A 14,088-nucleotide genomic window follows, 5' to 3' on the forward strand; every position below is an offset into this window, starting at 1 on the left:
AAAAAAAAAAAAAAAAGAGGAAGGCAGACCAGGGTACCTAGCACCCTAAATTTTCATGGAAATTGGAATGCTTTAGTGGAAAAGGTAAAACAGATAGAAGATCCTCAGCTTTGCCCCTCTCCTTCAGTTGTACAGAAGGGTCTTTTTTCTGGTGAGTTGAAGTCTGATGAACTCCATTGCAACTTAAGTCAAACAGAAGCTTAGGCCCCAAATTAGAAAAGGAATTAAGTACAGAAAATGAATTACATGCTTAAATCTGTATACCAAAGGGCTCTTGCTCATGAATAAGTACCATATACTGTACATAGACATGTCCCCGAATTGACAGCTAAAAATCACAGATTCCTGCTTCATTTTACATGACTAAAAAATAGCATAACAGAGGTGCTGGTAACTGCAGCAGCAGCTCCAGAGGTGCATAAAGAGCCACTGCTGCAGCTGTGGCACAGAAGCTGGGGCTGCCCCAAATGCTGCCACTGTCCAGGGCATGGAACCACCTTGCCATGCCTTTGGGTGCAAGTGCAACTACCCAGCTGTGTAAGTACTATTTTTGGCACTTGCACACAGTTTGAAATTCTATTTCACCCTTTGGGGAAACTGATGTGGCCTGCACATCTACCTCCCAGAACCACAATGGGGGAGGAGACATAGGTCTCACCCAGACCATGTTTGAACCTGCATGTCCTGCTTCCTAAACTCAAGGCCACAGATTAGGGATTATTCAGATTCTTCTCCAACCCTCCTCCTGAAGCTGACCCACTGCATCTTATATGTAATCTTTATTGAATAAAGTGGATGGCAGGGAGGTCTCAACCCCACTGGAAATAAGGGACAGACTAGAACTCAGAGCCCTGTCCCTTGCTGTACTGCATTCATATCACTGAGCTACACAGCTTCTAGTTTCCTCTTTTCCACCTGGTCAGCTTACAGGAGAGGGCTGGAGATACAAGTAGATAACGCTGTAACCGTCTTTGGCCTGATGCCTACATGCACTTTACTAGGAAGAAGGTGGTATAGCTTCTACTTCTCTCTGGATCTCCTGCTCCCTGGATGAGTGCCCTAATCACTAGGCCACTAGTCTAAAACATGGGATGATCCTTGTCCTTCTCCACACTGCTAGCACTAGTCATGGATTTTTGGCCAGATACTGTTTGGTGACTTAACTAAGCTATCACATGGAACTGAGACTGTGTATCTGCCTAACTGGAGTGAAGTCCTTTGAAGTTGTTCAGTGGGCTTGTGGGTTCGTGTGCACCAACACTGCACCCAGAATGGATTCACAGACTGTGAGGAAGTGCCAAAAATGGTACTTATACTGTTAGGTAACTGCCATTTAAAGCCAAAGATAAGTCCCTGGATCAGGCCCTCAGGGAGTATCACTCTGTTTCTGCCATTGTTACACAATCCCTTCATTTAAATCATTTTCAGCTTTACCTGTTTCTGACAGATTCGAAACTTCTGAAAATTTTCAAGAGTTGTGGCAGATAAGACTCTCTAGTGCTCTTTGAAAATACATCCCCTAGTGAGTGTCAGCAGAGTGTGTGTCATAGAGCTGCCATCTTTTAAGAGACACACATGAATATAAAATAATTATTATAGGTTGCACTTGAATAGAATTATACACATCCATTTTGAGAGTTTGGAAATATAATGATGCTTATTTAATGGACTGAGCAACAAAAGCACAAGAGAGGTGAGACAGTTTTTTCAGGATCAGCCAGGTAATCAAGAAAATATCCAGATCCCAAGGCTCTCACACCAATGCTTTAACCAGGGAAGAGGATATATCTGCCTAATCACTCGTACAGCTTTTGCCAAACATGTATATCTAAGTAACAATTGTATTAAGTTAGAGAAAGAAGAAAGAAAAGAGCCACAATCTAGACATATTTGTGCTTTGAATGTGTACAAAAAAAGGAAGAGTTTACAAATGTAGGCCATTTTTTATGCTCATCTATCTCAAAAAACATCTTGCTACTAAAATTAAATGTGACAAGAAATTAATCTATATTGTGATCTAATTATTGTTGGAATTATGGGGGGAAATGTTAGATGTCTGAGATATTTAACTATGAGAAGTGTCTATTAAGCTAACTTTGCAGCCACTGCTTTTTCATAAGATTTTTAGTACACAGAACAGTACACGCATTTAAAGTGCCTAAACATTAATGAGGCTGTGCTTTTGCCTGTATGGGTATGGCCACAAGAGATGTGGGGAAAAGCTATAGGAAGCCATAACTTCTCAAGGCCCTGACAGGAGCCTAGTATAGTCACTGCTCCTAATTATCATTGACAGGAGCACTGACCTTTGGAAAGGAGGAAGAAGTGGGGCAATGGAGGAAAGAGAAACCATTTCTAGTGTTGCCACTTGGCTGGAACAGCTGGCCAGACGTGGGGGAGGAGATGTATCCCACCATGTCAGGGAGAGTCTAGGAATTCAAAAAGCAAGGTGCGGGCGATGCCATTGGTGCTAGAGGGGTGGTTGCAACCCATCTATCCCCCACCCCTGCAATGGACAGACTGCACCACAGTATCAGTTGCCAGCAACTATTTTGTGTCTTCAAAGCAGGTAAGATTCCCTATTCCCCCCTGGGCACCCCGGGCCCTTCAGTGCAGGCACCTCCCCTCCTCTTCCATTCCTCTTTCACCCTCTCCAACAGGGTTTGCATCTGAGTGCAGGAAGGAGGAACCCATCCACTGCTACTGCTGTCTCCAGTAAACCTGGGGCAGAGCCCCCGAGCTGCTCCTGCCCTGCTCCAACTGGGGGCTTCTGTGAGAGGCAGCATAAACTGCTGGGCTTGACAAGGGACAGCAGCTGGTTGATCTCCCCTTCCAGGTGTTTCTGCTTCTTGGCCAGTCCTCCCGGGTATTCCCTGTTGACCAGGAGCAAGCACTGGAAGAGGGGACTACCCATCAACACTGCCCTCCCCAGCCCAGTCTGGCATTCTGCATAGCTACTCCTGCAGCTGAAGTCCCTGGGCCACTGGGAGAAATGTGGAGATGGCAAGGTGGGGAGGAAGCAGGGACCATGTCTCAGACCCTACAGGGGACCCAAGGGAACAAGATCCGCTAGCACATGTCCTACACTATGGATGGGGTGAAAACACACTACTGCATCCCCCTCAATCAGCTCATGTTCCATAATAAAGGGTAGCAGACTACCATGCCACGACACAGACATATCTCTTGGGGCAGTATGGCTCCTTTCTTTTTACTGTCTCAGGGAAAGTTATGTTATACTCTGACTTATGTATGTTCACAATATGTGACAGATAGCATTTACCTCAGCTCTTATAATAATAACCTGTATTTTAAATCTCACTAAAAATGTATTAGCTGTGATTCAGGCTATAATTTTGGCATAGTGATTCTTAGCAAATTTCATGGCAAAGGTGGGGGGGGGGGAGCACTGTATTCATGGAAAGGTTACTAACCATGCTGACAACAGGCATGTATTAACCTTGCAAATTGTTTCCAGCTGGGGAAAATTGCTTCATGGAGTTGCAGTTTGGAGGGCTAATGCCCCATGCTTTTCCTGACTTGAATATATCTTCTCTGATCTCATGCATTATGCTCACTTACTGGGAGGCAGAGTACGTCATAAGAGTCATAGAATTCCTTCAAATCCAAATTTTACAGGACCTCTGTAACCTCTGTGATCAAGTTGTGGCCTTATGTACAATAAATTTTAACAGCACAGAGAACCAACAGGACCCATCAAATCCATTATCAAAAACTATGAAACAGATTCTACTCCACCTATTAGGCACATAAATAGACTTGGGTGATGATGAAGTACAAATCTATTCCATCCTGGTTGAGTCCCTGAAAAACCATTAAAGGTGCATCTTCTTCCTTCTTGCTCTTTTTGCAACTCAGTCTTCATGGTAAAACAGCAGTACATTACAATAGGGGATATAGTCATGGGTTTTCAGGAACATGAGCAGGGTAGCCTAGAAGTGCACTTAGGTGGCTAAGTTCACTTAGAGGTCTAGTAGGTGGAATAGTATCTAGCTCTATAACTAAAATTTATATTACTCTATATTAAAGTAGTCTGCAATTCTGTACTCACATAGGCAGCTTAACTATGATTTTCAAAGCCAGACAAATATGCCAAGGTGATGTTAAGACTTTGAATCAAAATACAAAGCACCGAAGTGACCCCCAATGGGACTTAGGGCACAAGAATTTGCCTATTATTATTTGTTGAATTGCCCAAATACAGCACTGGCTTTTTTTCTCTTTCCAGTTCTTTCAGGTTCCAGTGGCTTTAGTTTGGTGCATCTAATAAAGCAAAATGGTCCCTTTATGAAAAAAAGGATCTATTAAATATTCCTTTCACCTTCTGTCATTTGTAGCATCAGCACACACTCCCAGTGTAAGCTCAAAGAATATAAAAATAACCCACTAATTGCAGATCCATTTTAACTTATTACATCACAACCTGGTACTGTGCAGGTCACAGACTATAAATACAATCAAGAAAAATGCCCTGGGATTTTTCATATCCAGTCAGGTGTAAATAAAGTACATGAGAGGAGAACAAGGGGGAATCGCTCCAAATTTATAAAACTAAATCCAGTTCATGTTACCTCTGATGGAGTTCAGAGGCTTTGTTTTCTTTTCCAGGCTCTAGCATGAGTTTTAACAAAAAACAGATGGCTCTTATGAAAGGTAGAAGATAGTTCACAATTTGTGAAAAGTTTACAATTTATGGCAACTCAGCATATCCTTAGATTAGTTTCTACAACTTTGCTAGCGTCCATCAAACCCATTTCAAAATTTACTTGCCTTTTAACAGAAATATCCTCAATTGTGGTGATGCCAGTATGAACTGCAACTGAAACTTAATTTTGATTGCAAAATCTTCCCTTGGAGTAAAGTTTTTAAAGCATGGAAAATCCTACAAAACTCTGATGAACTGACTCTAACTGAACTACTTGGTAACCTTCCACGGTATCTTATTTATTGTACTAGATTCAAAGATATAATTCCAGAACTAGAAACTCTAGTCCTGCTTCTCATTTTACTCTAACTACTTATGCAATGTGAAGGGACTCTCAAGAGGACATAAGACCCCTTTGCACAGACAGAGTAAAATAGCTAACTTTAAAGTAAAATGGGATTATGCATGTTGCCCTTCACTTTGTACAGACATTTCCACCAGTGAAAAGTGCGTGGAAGATGTTACCATTCTGATCTGGTGTTTTACAGCCACTCTATACAGGCGTTAATGTGTACCAAAGCTGCAGGGCAACAGAATCAGATCCTTTGTTAGGGTTTGATCCAACTCTCACTGAAGTAAACGTCAGTCTTTCCACTGACTGTAATGACAGTGGGTTTGGGCTCTTGGACTGGTGTAAGATAAGTTCCAATGAAATAAGTAGAATAATATCTAATCATGAAAATAAAATCAGGTCTTAGACTCACAAATTTAATTCTTGTGTAAATCCAAAAGCTTTCTGCTTCCATAAATGGAGCTATTCTAGCTTTACAACATTATAATCTGTACTTGCATTTGGACTTTTAGAGGTGCATATTCTCCCTTTATTCCATACATATCATTTCCCCTGATGTTAACAGGAAGGGAGAACAGACACTGAAATGTTAATATGCTTCCTTGTGACCTTTTAGGGGGCAGCATATTTTCTCAGGCTGACCCTTCATTATGCTGGAAATTGCAAAGGAAAACAGGGCTCCTGCTTATTTCTTACTTCATAAAAATAACACTTCAGAGATTAGATACAGACAATTGCCCTAAGTCAATGGTGCTCATAATTATTACAAATTTATTCTAAAATTCTGCTTGTGAAGGGGGAGTAGAAGGGGAGAATAAAAAGAAAACACCACATTGTGAGCATGATGTGCTACATGGTAAACAGAGAGTTGCAATTCTGGAGCCTCCTGGCTTGATTGCTACTCCGAGATAAAAATCATTCCTCACACTTTGAGACAAAAGTAAATGGCAGTTTGCAATGTTAAGAACCCCAGTGGAAATAAGATGAAATGAGACGAGGCTTCCAGACCTGTGAGAAAAATCAATCTGATGGAAAATTGACAAACTTGTTTAACGTGTCGGCACAAGAGCCGAGAGTTGACCCGTAGAGACCTCCACTTAGACACACCGTGAAGTTACTGTCAGTTCTCTTAATCTGTTCAATTACACAACAGGATCTCAAAGGGGACTTTTTACTAAACATCATTTTAAATTAACTTTTCTCCTTCGTGTTTTAAAACTTCCAGCCCTTTTTTCCCCTCGTCTCTGTAGTAGCACAGATAAATTATTAAAAAGCCCAATTGCTTGTCAATGAAAATGTTATGGGAAGATCGATTTAAAATTTTTGATTGGAATGAGATGAGGTTATGCAGTTAAAAAAGAAATTTGCTCATCTTTTTACATTGGGCCAAACTCACCCCTGGTATAAATCCTCTGAGGGTTGGCCCATTGGTTTTATATTCAGGGATGGAGGAAAGGTAATTAAAATCTATACACTTTTTCCAGCAGGAATAAAAACCAGTGTCCCCTGCCATTACCTTATATCCACCGAATGAAAGCAGAGAAGATTTGAACTAGGAGAAACATTACTGTATCAAATGGATCCTAAACATTCCACCTATCACTTTACACATATATTTCCTCAATGAAGTAAAGGAGGGGTGGAGTTAGGCAGTGAGGAAACCATGATCTAAAGAATCCAGTTGATTGAACAAATTTAACTTAAGACATCTAAAAGGTAGTAGTGGCACTGAAAATAAATGGAACTGATTTTACAGAGGTAGAATTACCTCTAGCTGGTATGCATACAGAACATTTCAAATATATGAAATTAATATATTTTTAAAAGCCACCTTGTGATAAAGCCTTTCATTCCCGCAAAACGTTTTTTTTGGCCCAGATTCTTTAGCGATGGGCACTGGTACAAAGCACAGAAAACCTAAACACATCCACAGCTACACATCACATTAACTCACACACCAAGAACAATTGCAGTGAAGTTGCCATAGTTTTGCAATGTCCAGGAATATTAGCTAATAATTTAATTCTAATTAGACCCATATGTAACTTTAATGTATCCTTTAACCAGCAGGCTCAGATAATTTCCCAACTGTATAGCAAAGGGTCTGTATGACTGCTTAGTTATTCTACTTCAGTTAATCACATGATTAAACCAAACTGGGTAATGATTTAATCTGTAGTCTCTTTTTTGGATGGATTAAAGTTGAGGAGAGTGAAATATGGCAGCTGGTAAAATAACAAAGAACAAGAGTACCAACATCTCTGCCAGTAAGATTTTCAAAGAATATGTTCAAGAATCATGAACACAGTGCAGGGTTTTCAGCCTACAAAGAACACAGAAGAACACAGATATTTTTCCTTCATAAGGGATTAAGTGATTTTATGCAGTGCTTGTTAAAGCCACAGTTTAAAATGAAGAAAACTTACTTGTTTAATCACATAAAATACTGCATAAAGTCAAATTTAGAAGAAGTCATGTTAGTTAGTGTTACATTACAGGTGCAGGTAGTGAAGCTGTTTTATCATAGACAGCCCTTGACAAACTAAACAGAACGCATTCAGGTGCCTAACAATATAGTGCTTTAGATATTTCTTATGTGGTTTAAAAAAGTTAGTTGTCTAAAGATTTCAGTTAAACATTAACTGTAATTTATTATATGTGCCCAATTTATTACTGGATGTTGCAATGTTAACAGTTGTTCACTTTGTTTTAGGAGGGGAATATTACACTTTTCCAAATGTTTTGTCAGCCATAATAAACCTCTCTAAAAATTTTTTCCTATGGAATCTATAATGGTATAGCATTATCTCACATCACTACGGCACAAATATAAATACATAAATAACATAGCCCTGATAAAGACTTTGACCACAACTTGAATGATCCTGCTGTAGGTATAGATTAGCACCCTGCACAGCCAGCATCCTGACCCAGGGCATACTAAATCTAAGTGAGGTTCATATAGCCACCAAAATGTTACCCTACCTACCTCACCAGAACCACATTTACTGGTCTTTGATGGAATACACTAGGACAATGGTACTCTACCTTTCTGTTTGGCAGGCTGGATAGGCAGTGCCTGATCCCTCCATAAGGTGGATCCAACATGACGCCAAAGGCCCCATCCAGCCATGTAGCCCCAATCCAGCTGTGGGGGGAAAAGGGCCTTGGCCCAGCCACAACCTGGCCCTGTGGGGGGGGAGGGAAGGAGCATGACCCGACCCTGATCCAGCCCCTCAGGGGGAGGGAGTGTGGCCTGGCCCTATGGAAGGAAGGGAACGAGGCCTGATCTCAATCTGCCTTTGGGGGGGGGGGCATGATCTGACCCCAGTGCAACCCCTCAGGAGGAGGGGGAATGACTTGACCCATGGAAAGATGGAGATGTGGCCTGCCCCAACCTGGTCAGTGGAGGGATGGGGGGGAGGGGGCATGGGCCAGCTCCAAACCAGCTGCACAGGGAGAGGGGGCATGGCTTGGCCCCAACCCATCTGCATGGAGGAAGGGGCATGGCCCAGCCCTGATCTGGCTGTGTTGGGGGAGGTTTGTGGCCTGGCTTCAACCCATCCCATGGGAGGTGGGATTTTGACAGCAGGGAGAGGAGGCAGCACTGACACATTGGGGAGCCCTATGGGTCAGAGTCCAAGGCCTCCATGGACCACAGCTGGCCCATGATCCTGAGGTTGAGTACCTCAGCATTAGTACCCCTCTCCACTTCAAAGAGAACCGTCTTGCTCAGGAAGCCAAGAAACACTAGAGGAGGCAGCAAAGTGCACAACATCCTGGCCAACAGGTATGTCCCCCACCCTGCCCCACTTGTCATACCTGGGAAAAACTTGCAGAGCATGGATTGAGGTCTTCAGCCATCTTAAAACTTCCTAATAATCCTCCCCTGGCAGACATCATCCTAGTAGTGAGGGAAGGATTAGGATGTTCCAGTACTCTGATCACTGAACATAGTAATTCAAACTGTTTTTGAATTGGGACAGGGCTCTGTTCTGAACAGCACCAATCACTGTTTGGACAAGACTGCTTGGTGTTTATTATTAGTTTATGCTAAATGAACTAATAAGCCTTCATGGTTCCTCACTTACCTGTGTATATTTTTTCTCTAATCATTTTGAATTTATCGGGCTTCTTTTCTAGCTACCTTGGTTTGCAAGTTAGACTCAGTGAAGCACACTTTGGACCAGAATCTATTCCACCAACTAGGTGTGTCATTGGCCTTTTGTGTATACTGGAATCTGGCATTTTCTTGTTAGTGGCTTTTTTGTACTGTATTCCACTCTGAGCTATACGTAGGCTCCCTTAGAGTTGTTGGGGAAAATTCAGGGTGAGTGAGTAAATGTGGCAATTTGCTTGTTACATATAAATCCAAGAGAATCCAACTGAGTCTAGAGAAGTTAAGATTGGCGACGCTTGGGCCCCCTCTGAACATTACAAGTATTGCTCAATTAACTGTTTAACTGAATAATTACCCTGAGACCAGCTATAAGTGCAAAATACTCACTGCACAATTAAAAGCTCCAACTACCTATAAAGTTAGACCTAAAAAATGTGTACTAATTTTATAGCTGGTTGGTATCAAGCTTTAATTTGCAAGTATAACAGGGTCTCCCCTGTGGCTGGGAGCCACATCAGTTGACAGGGAACCCAACCACAGGGATGCACATGAAAGCTCTGGGTTGGGGCATCATGGCAGCTGTGATCACCAAGGCTCAGGGGTGCATGAAACTTCTGAACTGACACACATAACCAGGATTGAGAGTACCACACCTGATGGGGTTTTCAGTTCTGGTTGCCCTTTGTGGAAGCTAGGACTGAGAACCCCATCAGGAGCAGGATTTTCGGTACTGGGTGCACATAACCCCCATGGCTGGAAGCCCCATCAGCAAAGAGGGCTACCAGATGTAGGAGACTTCTTCTTCCTGATGCAGGGGGAGCCCAGAATCAGGATCCTCCTATACTGCCAATAAGACATGATTGAATCTAATGTGTGATCCCACAATTGCACCTTCTTTACATGCAGGTGAAGAAGGGGCTTTGTGTGCTAAAGGGCTGAAAGAAGTATAGACTATTTCAGACAGGTCTCTGACTTTGATTCACTGTTGGGAAATTCAGTATTATGGTTCATTATTGTCTAAGGACTTCAAAGGAAGAGGGCTGCTTCTTCCTATGTTTAGTTAGGTCCCACTTTAGGAATTATAATAAGCACGTTCTCCCCTATTTTTTTAGATATTTCCTGTGTGCTTAAAAAAGTTTTTTCTTTAAAGGATGTTAGTTAAAGAGTGTGTGGAAATCACCTCTTTCAAGAAGGTGACAGTTCAATCCTATTTTTTTATCTAAGTTTTTGATAGCCCTTTGGATTTTACTTTTTTATCCATAAGGCAGACATGTAATACCAAGTACTTTCCAGACAACAGATAGAAAACAAAAAGAAAAACATGTAACTGAGACATTAAAATTGAAACATCTTATAAAATTAATCACAACACAATACACTAGATGAACATTATCACAATAAAATGTCCCTCCTGTTATGTTATCACGCGGCTGTTGTAATGGATATTAAAATACTAGCATATTCTCAGTAGTCTTCTCTGGAAGACAGTTTAACTGAATCTTAAATAATAAGCCTTGTGATAAGAAAGAATATAGTTTTAGGGGAAGCCAAGGGCAAGTGAATAATTAAAAAAAGAAGGCAATCTTCTCTGTTTAACTGCCAGCAAGTTAGACAGATTGTTTTGCAGACATCCTAAATGAAACCAGGGTTTCATATTTAAATAAGGAATCTGGGTTTTTTGAGGGGTAACAATTGTCCCAGCATTAGATGTTGTGAACTAAGGGGAAGAGGAGGAAAAGGGCAGATGTACATGTATTTATGTCATTGTTGGCTAGGACAGTTCTATTTTGTGTCTATTTTAATTCAAACCTTTTATCTTACATGCAGAGAGAGCAAGAGAGAAATTTCTAAGACATTGGGCACCATGATGTGTTCTCCTCTTGAGTACAAAAGAACCCAAAGAACTTTAAAAGAACCCAAGTGACTTAAGCAGTGTAGCCATTTTTAATGTCAGTGGTAGTGTGTGGCTATTATCTGTTAGATTCCCATAATGCTAAGGAGTGCAGCATGTGGTCATTGTGACACTGAACATTTGGAAGACAATTGCTCTTTTCACTCCTTGGCTCATAGCATCTTCTGATTATTTTTTCTTACTTCCAACAAACTCCTTTCCTCTGTCTTATTTGTCCTCTCCTTAAGCATATCAGGCAAGTTTCCAGAATAAAAAGAAAGGCTGGTCTATAAACACAGGTGACCTTCTTTAGAGAGATTTTTTTTTCCTTTCGAGGAGGGTCTTTTTGGCTAGGGAAGGAATTATACAAACTGGTGTAAGTAATTGGAAGCTGGTTGAAATCTGTAACACAGAAGAAGTTCAGTGCACATCAACTACTTTCAAAATGGCTGAAACCAATCTAAGATAAACCTTGATGATAAACCAATATCAGACTTAACTGATTTGGGTTAATCAGTTTGTTGAACTGTCCCAGATCCCCTCCAAATTCAAGTCAACTCAAAGTCCCTCAGCATCCCAGGATGCTTTGCACCTTCCCTGCAAATCCCCACTTGCAGGTGGGTGGACTAGCCTTGGCCTGAGCTGTCTGCTCCAGCCAAGTAGGAAGGTGTGCTCTAGTATCCTTGGGTTCTAGCTCGGGCCACTTCAGGTATGCAGCTGCATTTTCAGTATCAAAAGTGAATGTCTGTTCACTTGCTTATTGATTCAATATATGCAGAGTAGACTAACCTGTGAAGATTGAATTGATTCAGCCACTGGCTTTATGACTGTCTGTACTTAGCCTTGGTGATATCTTTTATTAGACCAACTTTATATAGTTAGGAGAGAAATTATACAAGCTTTTGGGCACAAACTGTCCTTCCTTGGGCACTGAATAGTCAAGAGTTTTATACAATTTTTTTACCTTGGCTCAAACCCCTATCCAGAAACCTGGGAAAATAAATACTACCCGGGCGCTGTAATGTGAAAAAACTAGGGCTGTCAAATGATAAAAATATCAATTGCAATTAGTTTCATGATTAAAAAAATTAGTTGCAATTAATTGTGATTTTAATCACATAACTAAAAACTCAAAATTATGTGAAGAAAAATAGAGCCCCCACCCTGCAGAGGAGCCCCACCAGTCACTCATGGGGGGGTGTGTTACTTGGGGACGGGGGTGGGAGGAGCATGGGATGTGGGCCTGGCAGTGCTGGGAGTGGGGGTTATGCTCTGCTGCCACTTGCACAGCCGGGGTCAGGGCACAGCACACCCCAGGCAGAAGGGGGCAAGCTGCAGCACGGCATAGCCCCCGCTCCTAGTGCTGCTGCACCCACATCCCACACCTTCCTGTGCTGTCTAGCAAATGGTGGAAGGGCAGAGCACCCACTCCCAGTGCTGATGTGGATGCGGCAGTGCTGGGAGTGGGGGCTATGCTGTGCTGCTGCCCGGAGTGAGTTGCACATGCATTGAGCCCCGCCCCCGCACTGGCTGGGCAAGCAGCAGCAGGTCATAGCCCCTGAGGCTCCCCCCCTGCCAAGGGAGAGGCAGGCACAGCCAAGGGAGCCATGGGAGAAGCCTCCATGGCTGCCCTGCCTGGCCCCATCCCCCACCCGGCCCAGCCTCCCAGCACTTAAAAAAAACAAACAAACAAAAAACCCCACAGTCACCAGCTGCAACAGTGGCAACTGGGGCTTCTGGGCACTCATGGCAGAGCCTCCACATGCAGTGTGGGGCAGTGGGGGACAGTGAGGATTGCCCCCCTCACCTGGCTTCCATGTGGCAGCTGCCCCATGGCGGGTGCAGAATGGCTTGGCAGGGCATCATGCACTGTCTGGGAGCTGCAGTGGCTCCATGTGGCAGTTGGAGTACTCAACTCCCATGGCCCCAGCTCCCAGGAAGCATGTGGCACCCTGCCAAACCATGCTGCACCTGTGCCATGGGGCAGCTGCTACATGGGTGCCAGGTGGGGGGTAGTGATCCCCACTGCCCCCCACTGCATGGGGGGGGCTCTGTCATGAGTGCCCAGAGGCCTCAATCACTGCTGCTGCAGCTAGTGAGTACAGAGGGTTTTTTTGTTTTTTTTTAAAGTGCCGGGACTAGGCTGGGGCCGATTAGGGCAGCCTTGGGGGTTTCTCTCGTGGTTCCCCCTACCTGGAGAGAGGTAGGCACAGCTGGAGGAACGGTGGGAGAACCTGCAGCCACCCAGCTGTAGCTGCCTGTCCCCAGCTGATCCAAATTACCGAATTTCTCTGAATCAGCACCAAATCTTTGAAAGCTGATTCAGCCAAATCGATTCAGGTTAGTGTTCTGAATCTCCAAATTGAATCACTGTCCTCTGAATCAGTTGAATCGGAATCAAATACTTCCCCATTAGCACAGACCTACTGGTGGATATAAGCGTTAACTTGACCTGACCCATTAGTAATAACTGTACCCACAATTACTCCAAGGATTTCAGCTCTCTTCAGAAATAAGTTGATAACAGGATTTAACCTGAACCCACTATACGAAATTTTATCTCAAGCTACTTTTTCCTTTGAGGCTTCATGATAGACTGCAATGCTATCCTAGGAGTAGCTCCTATATGGAGTTTCCCCCAACTTCCTCTTCCATGAAGGATCCCAGGGTAACCCCAATGCAGACTTATGCACAGGTCATGGAGAGTGCTGACCTCTTAGTGACCTGTGCCCAATTTAATCCTAGAGGATTGGTTTCCATACACATGTTGGTTAGTGTGTCTCCAAAAGCTTTTCTGACTTCTCTACCAACTGTAAAGTTGGTCCAGTAAAAGATATCACAAAAGAACTGGCTAGATTGTTGAAATCAATGGCTTGATGTCTAGTTGGCTTCCAGTATGAAGTGGCATGCCCAAAGGGTCGGTCCTAGGGCCAGCTTTGTTCTATATTTTTAGCAGTGACCTGGAAGGTGGGACGGAGGACACCCTCAACAAGTTTGCAGATGACACCAAGCTGGGGGGAGTAGTAGATACACTAGAGAGTAGGGCTAGGATTCAGAGA

The sequence above is a fragment of the Gavialis gangeticus genome, unplaced genomic scaffold (genome assembly GCF_001723915.1).
Source record: "Gavialis gangeticus isolate Ggan-Ray unplaced genomic scaffold, GavGan_comp1, whole genome shotgun sequence".
Classification (NCBI taxonomy): domain Eukaryota; kingdom Metazoa; phylum Chordata; order Crocodylia; family Gavialidae; genus Gavialis; species Gavialis gangeticus.